We start from the raw sequence: 18,440 nt of genomic DNA, 5'->3' as shown, positions 1-18,440 counted from the left end.
AGCAAAAGCAATACCCAGTTGTGGATGTGACTGGTGATAGAAGCAAGGTCTGATGCTGTAAAGACCAATATTGCATAGGAACCTGGAATGTTAGGTCCATGAATCAAGGCAAATTGGAAGTGGTCAAACAGGAGATGGCAAGAGTGAAAATCGACATTCTAGGAATCCGCGAACTAAAATGGACTGGAATGAGTGAATTTAACTCAGATGACTATTATATATACTACTGTGGGCAGGAATCCCTTAGAAGAAATGGAGTAGCCATTATGGTCAACAAGAGAGTTCAAAATGCAGTACTTGGATGCAATCTCAAAAATGACAGAATGATCTCTGTTCGTTTCCAAGGCAAACCATTCAATATCACAGTTATCCAAGTCTATGCCCCAACCAGTAATCCTGAAGAAGCTGAAGTTGAACGGTTCTATGAAGACCTACAAGACCTTTTAGAACTAACACCCCAAAAAGATGTCCTTTTCATTATAGGGGACTGGAATGCAAATGTAGGAAGTCAAGAAACACCTGGAGTAATGGGCAAATTTGGCCTTGGAGTATGGAATGAAGTAGGGCAAAGGTTAATAGAGTTTTGCCAAGAGAATGCACTGGTCATAGCAAACAGCCTCTTCTAACAACACAAGAGAAGACTCTATACATGGACATCACCAGATGGTCAACACCAAAATCAGACTGATTATATTCTTTGCAGCCAAAGATGGAGAAGCTCTATACAGTCAGCAAAAACAAGATTGAGAGCTGACTGTGGCTCAGATCATGAACTCCTTGTTGCCAAATTCAGATTTAAATTGAAGAAAGTAGGGAATACCACTAGACCATTCATGTATGACCTAAAATCAAATCCCTTATGATTATATAGTGGAAATGAGAAATAGATTTAAGGGACTAGGTCTGATAGACAGAGTGCCTGATGAACTATGGATGGAGGTTCATGACATTGTACAGGAGACAGGGATCAAGACCATCCCCATGGAAAAGAAATGCAAAAAAGCAAAATGGCTGTCTGGGGAGGCCTTACAAATAGCTGTGAAAAGAAGAGAGGCGAAAAGCAAAGGAGAGAAGGAAAGATAGAACCGTCTGAATGCAGAGTTCCAAAGAATAGCAAGGAGAGATAAGAAAGCCTTTCTCAGCAATCAATTCAAAGAAATAGAGGAAGACAACAGATTGGGAAAGACTAGAGATCTCCTCAAGAAAATTAGAGATACCAAGGGAATATTTCATGCAAAGATGGGCTCGATAAAGGACAGAAATGGTATGGACCTAAAAGAAGCAGAAGATATTAAGAAGAGGTGGCAAGAATACACGGAAGAACTGTACAAAAAAGAGCTTCTTGACCCAGATAATCACGATGGTGTGATCACTCATCTAGAGCCAGACATCCTGGAATGTGAAGTCAAGTGGCCCTTAGAAAGCATCACTATGAACAAAGCTAGTGGAGGTGATGGAATTCCAGTTGAGCTATTTCAAATCCTGAAAGATGATGCTGTAAAAGTGCTGCACTCAATATGCCAGCAAATTTGGAAAACTCCGCAGTGGCCACAGGACTGGAAAATATCAGTTTTCATTCCAATCCCAAAGGCAATACCAAAGAATGCTCAAACTACCGCACAGTTGCACTCATCTCACATGCTAGTAAAGTAATACTCAAAATTCTCCAAGCCAGGCTTCAGCAGTTCGTGAACCATGAACTTCCAGATGTTCAAGCTGGTTTTAGGAAAGGCAGAGGAACCAGAGATCAAATTGCCAACATCCGCTGGATCATGGAAAAAAGCAAGAGAGTACCAGAAAAACATCTATTTCTGCTTTATTGACTATGCCAAAGCCTTTGACTGTGTGGATCACAATCAACTGTGGAAAATTCAAGAGATGGGCACATCAGACCACATGACCTGCCTCTTGAGAAACCTATATGCAGGTCAGGAAGCAACAGTTAGAACTGAACAGGGAACAACAGACTGGTTCCAAGTAGGAAAAGGAGTATGTCAAGGCTGTATATTGTCACCCTGCTTATTTAACTTCTATGCAGAGTACATCATGAGAAATACTGGGCTGGAAGAAGCACAAGCTGGAATCAAGATTGCTGGGAGAAATATCAATAACCTCAGATATGCAGATTACACCACCCTTATGGCAGAAAGTGAAGAGGAACTAAACAGCCTCTTGATGAAAGTGAAAGAGGAGAGTGAAAAAGTTGGCTTAAAGCTAAACATTCATTCCTCCAGTTCCATTCTTCTTTCTCAAGATTGCTTTGGCTAAAACCAATACAATAATGTAAAGTAATTAACCTCCAATTAAAATAAATAAATTTATTTAAAAGAAGCTAAACATTCAGAAAACTAAGTTCATGGCATCTGGTCCCATCACTTCATGGGAAATAGTTGGGGAAACAGTGGAAACAGTGTCAGACTTTATTTTGGGGGGCTCCAAAATCACTGCAGATGGTGACTGCGGCCATGAAATTAAAAGACGCTTACTCCTTTGAAGGAGTTATGACCAACCTAGATAGCATATTTTAAAGCAGAGACATTACTTTGCTGACTAAGGTCCATCTAGTGAAGGCTATGGTTTTTCCAGTGGTTGTGTATGGATGTGAGAATTGGACTGTGACGAAAGCTGAGTGCCGAAGAATTGATGCTTTTGAACTGTGGTGTTGGAGAAGACTCTTGAGAGTCCCTTGGACTGCAAGGAGATCAGTCTTGGGTGTTCATTGGAAGGAGCGATGCTGAAGCTGAAACTCCTATACTTTGGCCACCTCATGCGAAGAGTTGACTCATTGGAAAAGACCCTAATGCTGGGAGGGATTGGGGGCCGGAGAAGAAGGGGACAATGGAGGACGAGATGGCTAGATGGCATCACCGACTTGATGGACATGAGTTTGAGTGAACTCTGGGAGTTGGTGATGGACAGGGAGGCCTGGCAGGCTGCGATTCACGGGGTCGAAAGAGTCGGACACAACTGAGCGACTGAACTAACACCAGGCTCCGCCATCCCTGGGGTTCTCCAGGCAAGAACACTGGAGTGGGTTACCATTTCCTTCTCCAATGCAGGAAAGTGAAAAGTGAAAGTGAAGTCGCTCAGTTGTGTCCAACTCTTAGCGACCCCATGGACTGCAGCCTACCAGGCTCCTCAGTCCATGGGATTTTCCAGGCAAGAGTACTGTAATGGGTTGCCATTGCCTTCTCCGAAGGACCATCAAAACATAGAAACACTCCAGGTATGATCACACCTGTCAGCCACATAGTTATGTTATCTTTCTTGGGCAAGGACAACCAGAACAGGTCTGAATGAGGTGTGAAAATTGTATATTTGGTTATCTAAAAATGAGATGCACATATACCTTTTTTTAGAAATCAAACTTGAATCATTGCATACTTGTGTATTTTTCCTACTCAAGGGACTGAGAACAGGATTTCTTGCTCAATTCCTTATGGGTTAATTATAAAGGCTAATAATTACTTAGTGCCTGCTCTGTTCCTGGTACTCTCCTAAGTGACTTATGTGTGTTCTTTTGATGCTGCTGTACAGAGCTGACGAGGGCCTGTTTCTGTCCTCTAGCCTCATCGATGAAGAACCAGGGTGCAGTGTTACCAGGGACCTGGTTTTCAAGCACTATTGGTAGCTGCAGGGCCCGTACTCTCTGCTAACCCTAGACTAGCTGTTCTTAGATGGGAGAAGTCTTTTTTAGGCCAGCCTAAGAAACTTTTATATTAACACTGTTAACCGTCAATAAGCCCTGAAAGTCCAGCAGAGCATTCAACACTTTGAGACTGGCCTGGCCAAGCCTGTTCTCAGACTTGAAGATTTCCGAGGGAGGGAAGTAAAGTTTCAATGAGCCGTAAATGTCTAAATGAGGGTGCTAAATGTGGGTGTGAACTGAGAGTTCTAATGCTGAAGAAAAAAATCTCTGGGCTGCTCACTTAATCGACTGTGATTCCAGAAATCCATGATCTCCCTGCCTGAGCCTACAAGGAGTCAGGCATATCATAAAAGAAACCAGCCAGTGCTTTCGACAAACAAACTGGGCTTCCTCTTTCAGCTGGGTTTTGGTAAGATGTTCACAAGAATTTGCCTTCCTTGGGGAAAATTTCAGTGTATTGTGCTGCCCTTAGAAGCATTTTCATTGAACCTAGTGATAGAGTAGAAAGAAGGTTAGGTGTTAGAAAAGGTAGGGCCAAGGGTTTGTGGCACGAAGGCAAGTGTTCCCAGATTCTTGGAACTTGCAAGGAACCATAAGTAGGATGCTGTAGAAAACTAGTCCATTTCAACAAATGGCTGATTGATTTCAAGTTGCAGGAGAGCAGAGAAGGTCGGTTTACCTTCTCCATGACCATATATGTAGTCCATAAATGTGGTCATAGATGTAGTCCATAAATGGGAGCATAGCTGTGGTCGTTGTCTGAGAGTCCCTCCCTGGGAGCCAATGGACCTTGGGTCTGTCTGGGCTCCCCTGGCCACTCTGCCTTCTGACTCCGCCCTTTTCCTGGCTTGCATGACATCACAGTGCCTGCTGAACTTCTCTCCCATCAGTCGGTGACCGCTTCCTGGGTTTCTTGCTCATTGCATATGCTTGTCCATATTCTTCTTGCTTTGGACCATTTTTGTTTTAGTTTTGTTTTCACAGTAAGATCGTTATGTAAACCTGCTGATAGGGTAATTTTAACTCGTTCTACTGTTACTATAATTATTACTGAAGTGAGAGTTAGGCAGTGCCAATTTGTGTTGCTATCCCATAGTAAAAAGGTTCAGGAAGGTGTTCAAAATTGCTTTCTCTTTATATTCCCAGAGGGCATTAGCAGTTACGGTGCAGAACCTGATATATTATTTGATTGACAGTATTTTGCATACATACTAATAATTTGGAAAGTACTTCAAAAAAAGAAAATGTGTGTTTGGGGATAGGAAACAAAACTATTTCTTTTATACATTTCCTAATATTTTCAGTTTTGACGAGTTTGTCTTTTGAAGCATGCTTAGTTACTATCAAACTATTGTGTTCCCATAGTTAGAAAAAAATCTAATGAAAAGTAGGCTATATTTATTAACTGCCAGATTTCACAACAGTGGAGTGTTCCATTTTGATCCAAAGAGATATATAGCAGGATTTATTCAGCAAGTTCTTGATATTTATAAAAGTGTCACCAGTGAAAACAGCATTTATACAGGTCAGTCATATAACTGTACCCAGCAAATGACGGTACCAAACGTATGGACTGTGTTTCCCCCGCCAGCAGTGCAATTTGACTTTATTTATAGAACAGTAGGTAAAGTCGATGTTTGTTCTTTCAGTTGTTTGCATTTCTGACAGCAGTACGGTTACAGGCGAATGTATCCAAAAGCCAGAGGAAATTCTGTTTATGTTTATAATCACTAAAGAACAAGTCCTTAAGTATTACACTTCATTTTCAAAGAATTGTAATTATAGCACATTGAAATTTACTTTTTATCATTCATCTTTCAACATTACTTATTGCAGTACCATGAGATTATTAAAGATAGTATTGAGAAGAAGGAAAAGTCTGAACTGGAATGTTTGATGCCTATAAAACAGGAACAAAGATGATTATACTTTACTATGGGAGACAATATTTTTTAAACAGCAGTAACAGTCTAACATAGGAGTCGCTTTGCTGAATCGTTTTTGTTTTGCCATGATGGAGGTCATGGTTTATTGATCATTCAAACATCCGTTAAGATATAAAAAAATTAATAGTTTTCTTGTTGACATGTATGTATACTAGCATTTAATGTGGTTATACTTTGGGGAAATTAAGATGAATTGAATTTATTTTTCTGGAATGGCATGGTTTCTGTAAACCACTCTGAATTATGCATTTCACTGAATTTCTACTTCCATTTTATACAGAGAATAGACAGATTAGTGAGCAAAGTACTTCTTTTTTAAAGGCTTGAATGCAAATCTGATTTCTCTTTTGTAAAAAGAGGGAGGGCAGGAAGGGGAGAGAGAGAGGCGATGGGGAATGCCCAGAGGGACATGAAGTCTACCCCTGTGTTCCAGATCCTCTAGTAATCAGGATCTCAGCACCCACCCCCCAGTTCCAGTTCAGTGCCGTTTTTCCAAATGAAAACTTTTCCCTTTGCCAATGATGACATTTTACCGGACAGGAATGACACTTAGAACTGTTCGGTGGCAGGAATCAGGAGTCAGGTCTGCTTTCGCTCAATAATCCCAGGCTCCTTCCCTCTGACTCCGCTGTGAGCACTGGAACTTCTGCTCAGGCTGTTGGTTTGTACACTGTACAAAAGCGAGACTTGGAGTTTCAAATGTTGACTTTCATTGTGTATTTAACGTATTAATATATCAAAAGTCTTTGGACACCATCTAACAGATAGTAAACAGTATAGCAACATTGGCGATTAATGCTATTATTTTTGTAGCATTAGTAATTTGACCCCGGTTTCTGGATTTTCCAATGACTGATCAAAGCCACCCCCATGGCACCCAACACTAAACTGGCTTCTGAAGAGATTGCAGCTGTATTCCCTCCGGAGAAGCTGGAGTCGCTGCCCCTGCTAGTGCTGCTTCAGTCTGCCAGAAGTTTCCTTGACAGAGAGAGTCTAAATTGACTTCTCCCACATGTGGATCAAAAACTTCAAAGACAACTGCATTAACAGATAAATACACAAATAGCAGAAACATTTTGCTGAGACATGAACAGGATGTGGTCCACTGGAAAGTTATTGAAATAGGCCCAAGGTAAAGCAAAGTGGGAATGTTTGAGACAGCCATGTTCACACCTAATGTTAAAAGTGGTCTGACCTTGCCACTCAAGCAGAGCACACTAATTCTTCCCCTAAAACACACTGGTGAGGTAGCTCTGAGATGATTTCTGTTGTGTGTCACTGAATACTGTAGAGGGTTTAGGTAGTGGGTGCATCCTGGGAAATATGTATATGAGCTAAAATTATTTATATGTGTGGAGTATTGGGAAATCTTTTATACTGGAGAAAAGAGACCTGGGTTTCATCCACTATTGATGAGCTGGGTCTTATTAATACCAGAACTATGGATGTCAGCCTGTTCTTCTTTGTTGCTTCTTGAAGCCCTCACTTATTTTTTTTGTTTGTGTTTTTCAATTCATTTCCTAATACTTTATCTTGAATATGTTGAACTATACATAAAGTTGGAAGAAATATATAGGGAAAAGCCATTGCACAGTGGATTTCAACAGTTGCCACGTCACCAACAACTAATGTATCGATGTATGTTCAAAGTCCTGTGCTAACCCTTGATCTGCATTTTCCTCACTTAATCTTATTGGTAACATTAAAAATGAATTAAAATCCATTTTATAGATGAGGAAGTCAGACTGAAAGAGATAAAATTATTTACTCAGAGTACTTTTAGCTATTAAGTGGCAAAATACACAGTTTGAACCTGTCTGTTATTTCTAAATTCTGCATTTAACAACCACCCTACTGCCAAAACATCTCACACTGCTAATGACAAAGCTTTCACTTTATTCTTTGATTTTCATAGTCTCGATCTTCAAAGGCCATCATAAAACATTGTCCTGGTAGGTCTTCAGGTACCTTCTTTCATCTCCTTGGACCTCTTTTCCCATCTGTAAGATGAGGGGATTGTAGAGGATTTCGAAGCCTCTTCCAGCCTCTTCGGAGATCATGTACAATTACCATTCCCAATCATCAGATATTTATGTGTATATCATCACTTCCCAGACATGTCTGACTTGCTGCTGTCATATGGATGAAGAAACTGTAAAATATCATGCCAGCATTATTGTAACTAAGATTATTATGCCTCCTCTTCAGACCAATGGAAAAACAGTAATTAGGCACTCAGGGTTCAAGAGAACTTTTCTACAGATACTGTCCTCTCTCCTACTCTTCATCTTCTTTCTGCTTCCTTTCCTTCCTTCCTGGTTTTCTCCTTCTTGATAAGGGAGACATGATCAGGTTGTAACTGTCAGAGCATTTTGAAATTGATGAGCAGTCATCTTCAACTTCCTGTTGTTTGCAAACAATCTTAAGAAATTGAAAACATCTGAAACTTTGTTAGCTGGCTATGGTTTGGTTACCTGCTTAGCTGGACTCTGAGGACTTTTCAACAAAGAAGGGAGGGAGGAATGGTGGTTTTTTGTCCTTACTGTCTTCTCTGTCTTGAATTTCTGAGCTTCAGACAGATAGGATAAGAAGGTTGAATTAGGGAAGAAGGTAGATGGAGGCATTTCTTTCTCTAATCCTTCAGGAAGCCCTGGTGGGGTAATCAAGTACCCAAAGTTTTTGATCCTTTGATTCATCTGCCATTCATTTTAACCCAAACTTTGCACTTTACCATTTAAAACTGTCATGATTTTTTTTTCCCTACATGGAGGGAAGTAAAGGGAGGAGAGAATTGAGAAGGTAGCATTGACTATATACCCTATAAACACTATTGAGACAGCAGCATTGACTATATATGTTATACACACTATTGACTATGTACACACCAGGGAGCCCCAACTGTATACACTACCATGTGTAAAGGGACTTCCTGTAGCTCAGTTGGTAAAGAATCTGTCTCCAATTCAGGAGACCCAGGTTCAGTTCCTGGGTCAGGAAGATCTCCTGGAGAAGGAAATGGCCACCCATTCCAGTATTCTTGCCTGGAGAATTCCATGGACCAAGGAGCCTGACAGACTACAGTCTATGGGGTCACAAAGAGTCGGATACAACTGAAGTGACCTCTCACGCATGCATAGCTGATTCACATCGCTGTACAGCAGAAACTAACACAACACTGTAAAACAATTATGCTCCAAATAGAAAAGAAATGAAAAAAAAACCTTGTCACATTTTAGTTGTGATAAAATAGATACACGTAAAACTGACCATTTTAGCTGCTAAAAAAATTTGCACTTCAGTGGCATTAAGTACATTCATGGTGTTGTGCAAACATCACCACTCTAGTTCCAGAACCTTTGCACACACCCGAATGGAAACCCTGTCCCCTTAGCAGTCACTCCCAACACTCCCAGAATTCCCTCCCTCGAGCCCCTGGCAACCACTAATCTTTCTCTGTGTGTTTGCTTATTCTGAACATTTCATATAAATGGAATTATATAATAAGTGGCCTTTTGTGTCTGGCTTCTTTCACTTGTCATTATTTTCTTAAAAACATGTTATCTTAAATTGCCAGGTAGTTTACTTTTTTCTTAATTTGCCCTCAGATCACACATGGTGCTTGATTTTTTTAAGCCTCTTCAGATACTTGCAGTAATCCACAAAAGAGAAAAATATCTGGGAGGCCATATCTAGACCATATCTAGAAATAGGAGATCAAATAAAGAGTAGACATATTTCCATAATGACTTGTAAAACTGCCAAATGCAGATTTTGATTTTCTGCCCAGCTGGAAAGTCATTTAGTGTTAACGAGACATGTGAATTCTTAAATTATTTTAAATAAAATATTTTCAGCTATTTTAATTCAGCCCACTAAATTGTTATTGTCCAAAGGATTGGGGGGCATTCAAAGAAGGGATTGGGACATCGAGACACGCCTGTGATGGCCTGTGTTCCTTTGTGAGTGGCGTGGAAGTTAGTGTGTAGGACTGAATGGGTGAATCTCTTTTCCCAGCCACAGTCTGCTCATGCCCTTGGACTTCACTTATCATTTGACGTTCTTTCTCTCGGGATGCTTTGCCAATGTTAGCTTGTGCCCTGAGAGAATATATCCCTTGTGATCTGCTTTTATTCCCCTGGAGGAAATTCAGAAAGCATTCTTCTCTCCCCTTTTCAGACAGTTACCATAGCATTCATATGTGTTCCTGGCAGTTGAGAACTACAGAAAGAACACCTCAGCCCTTCCGTAAAGCTGGAAAGACCAAGGGAGTATTTGCGACAAAATTCATTGCACACCCCAGGTTTTCTCTCTCCCAGCATCCCTGAGTTACCTAATGTAATCCACAGCCTCAGAGGCCCGTGCTCGTGATATCTGTAATTAAATTCATTTGTATGGGTACCTGGGGAATTCTAGTGATGAGCCCTGTGAGTGGTTAACTACAAACAGAAGCCTGTTGGAATAACAGCACCATTTGGGGTCTTGCATGTTTCATTGAATTGATCTGGAGTTTGTGTGCTGTTTGGATTTTTTTTTTTTTGGAAAAAAATCAACACTAACCAGTCATCCTCAGGTCAGTTTACCATTTTTTTTTTTTTTTTTTTGGTTAGTGCTTTTTAGGTGTACACCTGGAAGAGAAAAAAAGCCACACATTGATCACAATATAGGAGAAATAAAGAATCAATCCAACGAAAGTAGAAATGACAAGGAAGCTGACTCCTGAAATTGTATCAGTGTGAAACCAAAAGCATTTTCCCTCCCTTTCCCCTTCCTTTTTTTTTTTTTTTTCCCCATCTGATTTAGAATCCTATGGGTAAGCCTCTTCCACTGACTACATAATTAGGTAGATTAATTAGCACCTGTCCTGTAGCTGTAAGAAGGTGCATATAGTGTGGACCTAGAGTCTATGCCAGACCACTTAAAAAGGAACTGTGGGGGTTCAACTTCTGGCCTTTAGACATTTTCATAAATTAAAAATATTGAGAGCCAGCCCTAGTGTTCTGTCCTCACTAGAGAGCCGGACGGCTGAATGGAGTTTTGCTGGGTGATTTTCTGGATGGCCCCTGTTAATGATGACAAATGAACTTGAAGACAACTGTTGAAAAATACTGGAAGCCTGAGTTCTGTAGTTGTAATGTTCTGTCAAATTAAAGAAAATCAGCCTAAATGCCACCAGAAGGAAATTCTTACATCTTCAGATAGACTGCATATTTGTTATTGCCATTAATTGGGTTTGTAAATCATGTGATGAGAGAAAATCTTGGGTGGTGGAGAAATGACTATTTCTTGGGATAAGTATTTGCTGAACGTTTTAACTTAGTGAAATGACAAGTTGTTGAAATAAAGGGCATAGAGGATGTGAAGTCACACAGGGGACATTTTCTTGTGACCCTGATTTTCCTGACTGCACACAAACTCCATCTCTTGATTCCCACCAGTTGAAATGCTGTGTTTAATTTGTTTAATAATGTACATGAGGAATACTTAATATTCCTATGTCATCCTCTGAAGTAAATTAGTAATGGTGTTATTAAAGTTGCTCTGTCATGAGAAATAAACCAAGTCCTTTTGCTACTGGAGAAAGGCTGCCAGGCATTGTTTACCACATTCTCAGGGTCAGAGGGCAGAGTCAGAAGCACACTTGGAAGCAGTTTGAAGACTGTGACACACTGCCTTCCAGAGAAGGTCCCTGCTGAATCTTTCCTGGGTAGGTGTCTAATATTGTAATATATAATTGGAATTTAATTGCAATCTGATTTTAGTGTGTGTGTTTCTGTTTGCTGCTGCAGAAGGATGATCCTCCAAATGAAATTATGCAATACCTCTCCCAGGGCAATTTGTTCTCCACCAAACATATACTGGGAGAATAAAATGCATGCTGTGTTGTTTGCCTTAGTTTATTGACTTAACACCCTAAGTCACTTTATTGTTGGGTGTTTTATCTTGCTTTGTGGTTCACCCCAGCTGTATAGGGCTTCCCTGGTGGCTCAGACAGTAAAGAATCTGCCTCCAGTGCAGGAGACCTGGGCTTGATCCCTGGGTCAGGAAGATCCCCTGGAGAAGGGAATGGCAACCTGCTCCAGTGTTCTTGCCTGGAGAATTCCCTGGACACAGGAGCCTGGTGGGCTATAGTCCGTAGGGTTCGTGAAGAATCGGACATGACTGAGTGACTAACCATTCACTTTCCAGCCCTACAGCCTGGTGAAGAGAGCATGGGCTCCATCATGGTCTGCCGAGTTCCAACAGTGATTCTGCTTCTTCCCAGTCTTGAGTCCCTGGACTCAATACTTAGCTTCTTAAAATTCCAGTTTTCTTTTTTTAAACCTGTAAAATGAAGATAAGTAGCTTTTTATTAGGTGTGTATACATGTCTGTGTGTGGGGGAGGGCAGGTATGATTATTAAATGAAGTAAGTCATGAAGTGCTCTGGAAAATGGTAATTTTCCCATTTAAGCATTCTTCACTGTCCCCATATAGTAATTATTTTAAAAAAAGAGGGCCTTTGTTGACTCAAAGATAGGGAAAATCAAGGTCTGACTGTTGACTGGAGGTGTGGTTAATGACAATGAAGATTAATTCCTCATAGCTTCTGAAGAGGGAGTTTCTAGAGAAAAGTGACCAGAAATCTTCCCAGCACTCATTTCACAGCTGCAGAGCTATAATTTAATGTAATATGAGACCTCTAACAATGACATTAATACTGGTGTCAACTAGTATTACAGTATGGCTTCTCAACCAAAAAATTTTGCTTTTTTGATTTCTGTGCTACAGTTCTGTGGCTTTTACAATGTTGCTCACAGTAAATGTGACAGTTTTTCACTACCTTTTTAGCTAATTGAATTTTTTAAATGTGCTAATGACACTGATTTTATTCAAATCAAAAGCATTTGATAGCAGAGCTTGATGGAAAACAGAAATTTTAGGTTCATCTTTCTTGGTAGTTGTGATTCAGCTAGGAGGAGAAATGGGGAAGAACAGAAAAAGAAGCAAAAATTTAGCAGTATTTGCTAAAGGAGTCAGAAGCATTGTCAATTAAAAAAACTGCTCATAGAATAATTTGAACTAGTATAATAAAACTACGTTATTCTAATCTAATTTTTATGAAAGGGAATACTTGGGATCAAATAATAACATATCCATTATAATCTAATAAGTGGAATTATTTGATATATAATTGAAATAAGCATGAATTCTAACAAAACTAATAGACTATGCCCACTTGTTTGAACACCATTCAGAATAGTGGAATGTACATATCTTATAATCTAAACTGCTCTGCAGAAAAACAATATCAGCAGTCTTGAATTTTGTAATTTGATAATACCTCTCTATTTACTGTAATACCAAGAATATTACAAAACTCCATTACTTTACATATGCATATAGAGTATTTAATAACTTTCTGGCATTTCTTATCCTTTTTACTCTCAAAAGATGTGCTTTCTGCAACTATGTAATAATTGGCTTTTGATAATACTAATGTTAATAAATGTAAAATATGACATTAGTGGAGAAAAAGAAGTTTTATATTTTATAGCCAATTAATTTTCATACCACCATGCTATAATAATAGGAAGAGTTGATAAAGACTTAAAAATTTTAAGTCATTTTGATTCTCCTCCACCCTCTGGAGGAGGAAATGGCAACTCACTCTTGTATTCTTGCCTGGGAAATCCCATAGACAGAGGAGCCTGGTGAGCTATAGTCCACGGAGTTGCAGAGTCGGACACCATTGAGCGACTGAGCACGCACACAACTCCTCTGCCAACCCAAACACACCCTTTTAGAGGTGGACTGGGGTGGACTGTACAAGGAAAGATAACAGTGTCAGCTCCTGCTGTAGATTCGATGCTGGAAAGAAGACCTAAAGGTGATAATGGAATAGAAAGGCATTACAGTCTCAGAGTCCTGTGAGGTCAGGGTGGAAGATTAACAGTCACCTAGTGAAGTGTGATCTCCTTATCAGATGGGGAAACTGAGGCCTAGGGAGGCATACCTTGTTCTTCAGAGTTCTGAGGCTCATTCACTGCAGCACCTGGCTTATGATTGAGTTTTTTATTACTTCTAGGCCAGATTTGAAAAATAATTAGGGAAGAGTGATGCTGAGTTTTTTGTTTTTTTTTTTTTAAAGAAAGTTAAAAACTGGTTGAATAAATACAGAGAATAGGTCACTTGTAGTGACCTGTGTCGGGAACTCCAGGACTTTTTCCTTTTGTGATTCTCTGGCTAGAAAGCCTTCTGCCGTTAGTCTTGCTGAGTTGCTTTATGAAAAGCTGGACGTGTGCAGCCCCTCCGCCCTTCACTCTTCAGGGTGCAGAGAGAGTGCTGAATCGGCATTTGAGGCAGGCAAGAGCCTCCCCCACTGCCTCCAACGTGCATGCATTTTGTTCCTGCCTGGAGGTAGACTGCAGTCAGGATCCACATATATGGGAAACAAAACCTACCAGCATGAATTATTATAAGCTGTACCCACTGGAATATAAAAATAGTATTTTCCTAGTGTTGGCATTATCTCTGAGCCCTGATAAGGGAATGGCTTTAAGGAAAAGGAGCTGATACCTTAATGGTGGGGGTTGCCAGGCTGCATAATTGGCCAAGAGGTGGGAGCCTGGCCTTGGGGAGCAGGGAGGGAAATGTGCTTTGAAGGGAATCAGCAGAGTCCACGTGGTCCTGGCTGCTGAGGGGTAAGGAACCTTGCATGGGCTGCCAAGGGCTGTTCACGTGTACTTAAGGAAGTCAAGGCCTGATAAGCATTTTATTTAGTAGAAAAGGAAACTTAAAGGACTCACAAGCAGTCAGTGAATTGTCCCTGTCTTCTCCCCAGCATCCTACCTGGAGATGGCAAGTAGCTGGAAGGGTTGGCCTGGGCATAGAGGGTATAGACAGCTTTCCCTCTCTCTGGGTAGAGGTGGGCAGGGGGTAGGGAACATTTGATGTCAGAGGCATGCTTCAAAGTCTCACCTAGGCCAGAGCGTGGGTGCATGCTAAGTCGCTTCAGTCATTTCCGACTCTGAGCAACCCCATGGACTGCAGCCCGCCAGGCTCCTCTGTCCATGGAATTCTCTAGGCAAGAATACTGGAGTGGGTTGCCATTCTCTTCTCCAAAGGATCTTCCCAACCCAGGGATCGAACCAGCGTCTCTTAGGTCTCCTGCATTGGCAGGTGGGTTCTTTACACTAGCGCCACCTGGGAAGCCCCTAGGCCAGAGTAGTGTTCCTCAAATTTGCCTGCTTATTACAGTTACCCTGGGAAGAGGGGAAGGGGTGGTTAAAAAATCCCATTGCTTTATGCTGCACCCCTGACCAATCAGGAGGGACTAGGGCAGCTGAAGGATCAGCAATTTTTAAAGGCCACCTAGGTCTTTTCCATACCAATCTAAGTTTTTAAGAGCCAGGGGACAAGAACATTCCTAATGTGTAGATAGTTTTGTCTGAGGAATTTGGGGGGCAGAATGGGAATCCGCTCTTTTGAGCCATAGGAAACTCTTCAGAGGCTCTTCACCTGCACCCTAAAGTGGATTAGACACACCGGTCTACCTCAGGGGAAGGGAGAGGAGGAAGAAGACACAGACGAGGTGGCGCCTACCTCCACTGTTTAGGGCGGTGCTTTAGCTGTTCTGTTTTGAGGTATACTTGTCAGTGAGTTAGTAGAAGCTCTGTCCCCACTGCCCAGGGCATGCATGCGCACACCCACAGAGGCAGTTAACTGAGCCTTTGGTGTATTAAGAAACATTCCCACACCTATATAGGATGCACCCTGCCTCCCCCCATAGTAAAGCAGAGCCAGACAGTGGAGTGGAGCCCCGGGAAAGAAGTTTCATCATGAGTCGATTAAAACTCCAGCCTCCTGACCTTCAATCTAAGTTCCTGGCCCTGGGAAATAGCTCTCTAATGGGCTTTAGGCAATAAAGCAACAAGGTTGAAATTGAGGTTACATTAAAGCCTAATTTTCTTATGAGGAAAAATGTGCAAATGAATATGAAAGTGATGTACCTTTGTAATACAGCTTCTTGCCTCTGCCCAAACACCCTTAGCCTTTTGTCTCAGTTTTCTCAGTACAGTATGTGCCTTAAGCAACCCGAATATATTTTACACAGTAATGTGGTCTCCCTTAGTCGAGATGTGGACAGAGAGGGATGCTTTAGTTCCACTGGGATGAATCGGACTAATGAAGCCTGGTACAGGTAGGGACGTCTGCCTACCAGCCACACACCTAACATAAGGCCTTTTCTGGATACCAGAGGAGGATTCCAGACACCTGGCTTTAAGATCCACCCCTGACTAGCTCAGAAAAAAAAAAGTCACACTGTCTGTGTGAGGGATACCCTCAGTACATTATTTGTAAGATAGCTGGGTAGGATAGAACCACATGGAAAGTGTAAATTATGACTTGATTAGATCCAGTTCTGGCCGGGAAGCCAGTTTTGAAATCTCAGGCAACTCATCCCACTGCCCTGAGCCTGGTTTCCTCAGTTTTAAAGTCAGGAGTTTGGAATGGACGCTTTTCAGTATGTTCTAGCTTTCCCTATATAGTCCTTATGTCTGGATTCTACGGAGATGGTGGGTGTATAGGTTTCCACACGTGTCCTTTTTCAAGTGCATCTTAGTTCTTGATGCCCCTCCTTCCTGTCTCTGTTATCCATTGCAAAACTGTAGAAATAGAATGGGAAGTGAAGGAATAAAATGGAATGAAGGCAGCCAGAACATTTCAGCTCAAATAGCAGAGCTGGGCTTGGGAAAGAAGGAAGTTGTGTGAATGCAGGGAACTACTGAGATGTCATCTGGAAACACTGTTTACTCTCCTACAAGCACCAGGAAAAGTGATCCAGAAATAACAAGTGAATATTTTTTCTCTTGCATGTGCTTCTTATTTCCCTGGTGTTTCCAGACTCTGTTAGCCTTTATGCTTAAGCAACCTGTCTATTCCAGGATTTAATATTACACTGTTATCACTTTAAATGCTGCAGTAATGTTCATAACCTGTGGTATGTATATGGATCCTTATTATAACTTGGGCCTTTGTGTGTGTGTGTGTATAAGAAGTCTCTCTCTTTTTTTTTTCTTTTGGCAGCTACATTGCTAGGGGCTTTGAGGATTTCCTTAATGCCATCACTCCATGGGTGTACGTTCTAAATTGTCATTTTCTGCTTTTGTGCAGTTTTTCCTGTTCCTGTGAGCTTCGTTAGCTGCTCTTGCAGAATATGGCTCTTTGAAAGTCTAGATTGCAGGCAGCCCTAGTGTTGCCCAGAGTCTTGTTAGGAGGGTATTTCTTCTTGCTCTTGGCATGACAGATTGGAGATTCTGGTATAGACTGAAGCTGAAATGAATTGCAGAGATGAGACCACCCCCACCCCCCGACCAAAGACAAAGAGGCATACAAGTGGCTACGGGCTTCAAGGAGCAATTTAAGCATTGCTGACTTCAGATTTACTGGTTTGCAAAAATAATTCCTATAAGCAGCAAAAAGCTCCTGTTTTGAGAAGTTTTTAGAGCTTGAGTCAGAGAAGGTGGTGGGCTCCCTGTCATTTGATGGTATTTACTAAATTCCCTCCAGAAAAGATGCATGGATCCTTCAGAAAAATTACTCAACGCTGCACCACACAGAGCCCCCGGTTCTGCTTCTTAATGGCTGTGTGCCCTTTGACAAGAGAATAATTTCTCTGAGCCTCAGTTTCCTCATCTGTAAAAGGGACTCAACCTATTTATTTTACAAGATGGTGTGAAAGGATTGAAGCTACTGCTTGTTTAAAAAAGATCACTGAAAGGACCCTCAATACATTTTATTTGTGTTAATTTCTCCCTAGCAGATAGTGGAATATAACTTTTTAATTCCTGTTAAAAAAGATTTGTGACCTTAAAATGAGGGGACTTAAAAAAAAAAAGAAAACAAATTCTCCCCCAGGACAAGGATCTTCAGTCCTGCTTTTGCATATTCCATTGTGACTTCATTGGTCTGAAATGGGACCTGGGGATTTTAATTGTTTAGGGAGGTGTGATTTAAGACAGTATAGTATACAAATCTTTAGGGTACGGTTTGAATTTTTACATAGGAACACAGCCGTGTGCTACCACCCATAACACCACACTGGACATTTGACATCTGTATTTTTTTCTCCTGTTAAGCCTGATGGGCAGTCAGGGCTGAGAACCACAGCCCAAGCAGATGGCCATCCACACTGGATCTGACACTAGCTTTTCCTCCTTCCTCAAAATGCCCCGTGTGTTTTCACACCCCTGGGCCCAGGCTCTTTCCTCTCATCATCTGTTTCACAAAGCTCTTATTCTTCCCTGTCTGGGTACCCCCAGCAACCACACCCTCCTCCTTTGTTGCCCCCAGCACTGTGTGCTACAGAACGTGTGGGTGGCGCTGGGAGCTGGGAGCTTCTTTAGCACAAAGACTGGGTTGCTCTGGCTCTTCATCGCCCCAGGGCAAGCACAACGGAGCATGCGTGGAATACATGTGTCAACTCTGGCATCATGCTGGCCATTCTCCTCTCAACAGAATTAGCTGTGATGGAGGTGGTTCAGGGAACAGGGGCAGTTAAGTCTAATTCTTTGTGGAAGCAGCAATGGGGCAAGCCCTGGTCACAGGCAACTCCTGATGACATCTCTGGGAGCTGTCGTGTCTCTGGACAAGGCCATTGCTGGTCCCTGTGCTTTGGTTCATTCTGCCCAGTGGCTGCTCTTCCTTCTGTGTTCACTGAATCTCCCCAGTTCATGTGGATATCTTGTCTTTACAGTGTCTTCCAAGAATCCCAACCCTCCCAGATTCCTTCTTTCTTTTCATTTTATTTCCTCTTGAATTTCAAATCCACGTCAGGGGTGCTTATGACAAGCTTGTCAGGGCCAC

This window comes from Oryx dammah, unplaced genomic scaffold (genome assembly GCF_014754425.2).
Source record: "Oryx dammah isolate SB20612 unplaced genomic scaffold, SCBI_Odam_1.1 HiC_scaffold_26, whole genome shotgun sequence".
Taxonomy (NCBI): Eukaryota; Metazoa; Chordata; class Mammalia; order Artiodactyla; family Bovidae; genus Oryx; species Oryx dammah.
The sequence above is the reverse complement of the archived record's forward strand: the minus strand, read 5'-3'. Positions refer to the sequence as shown.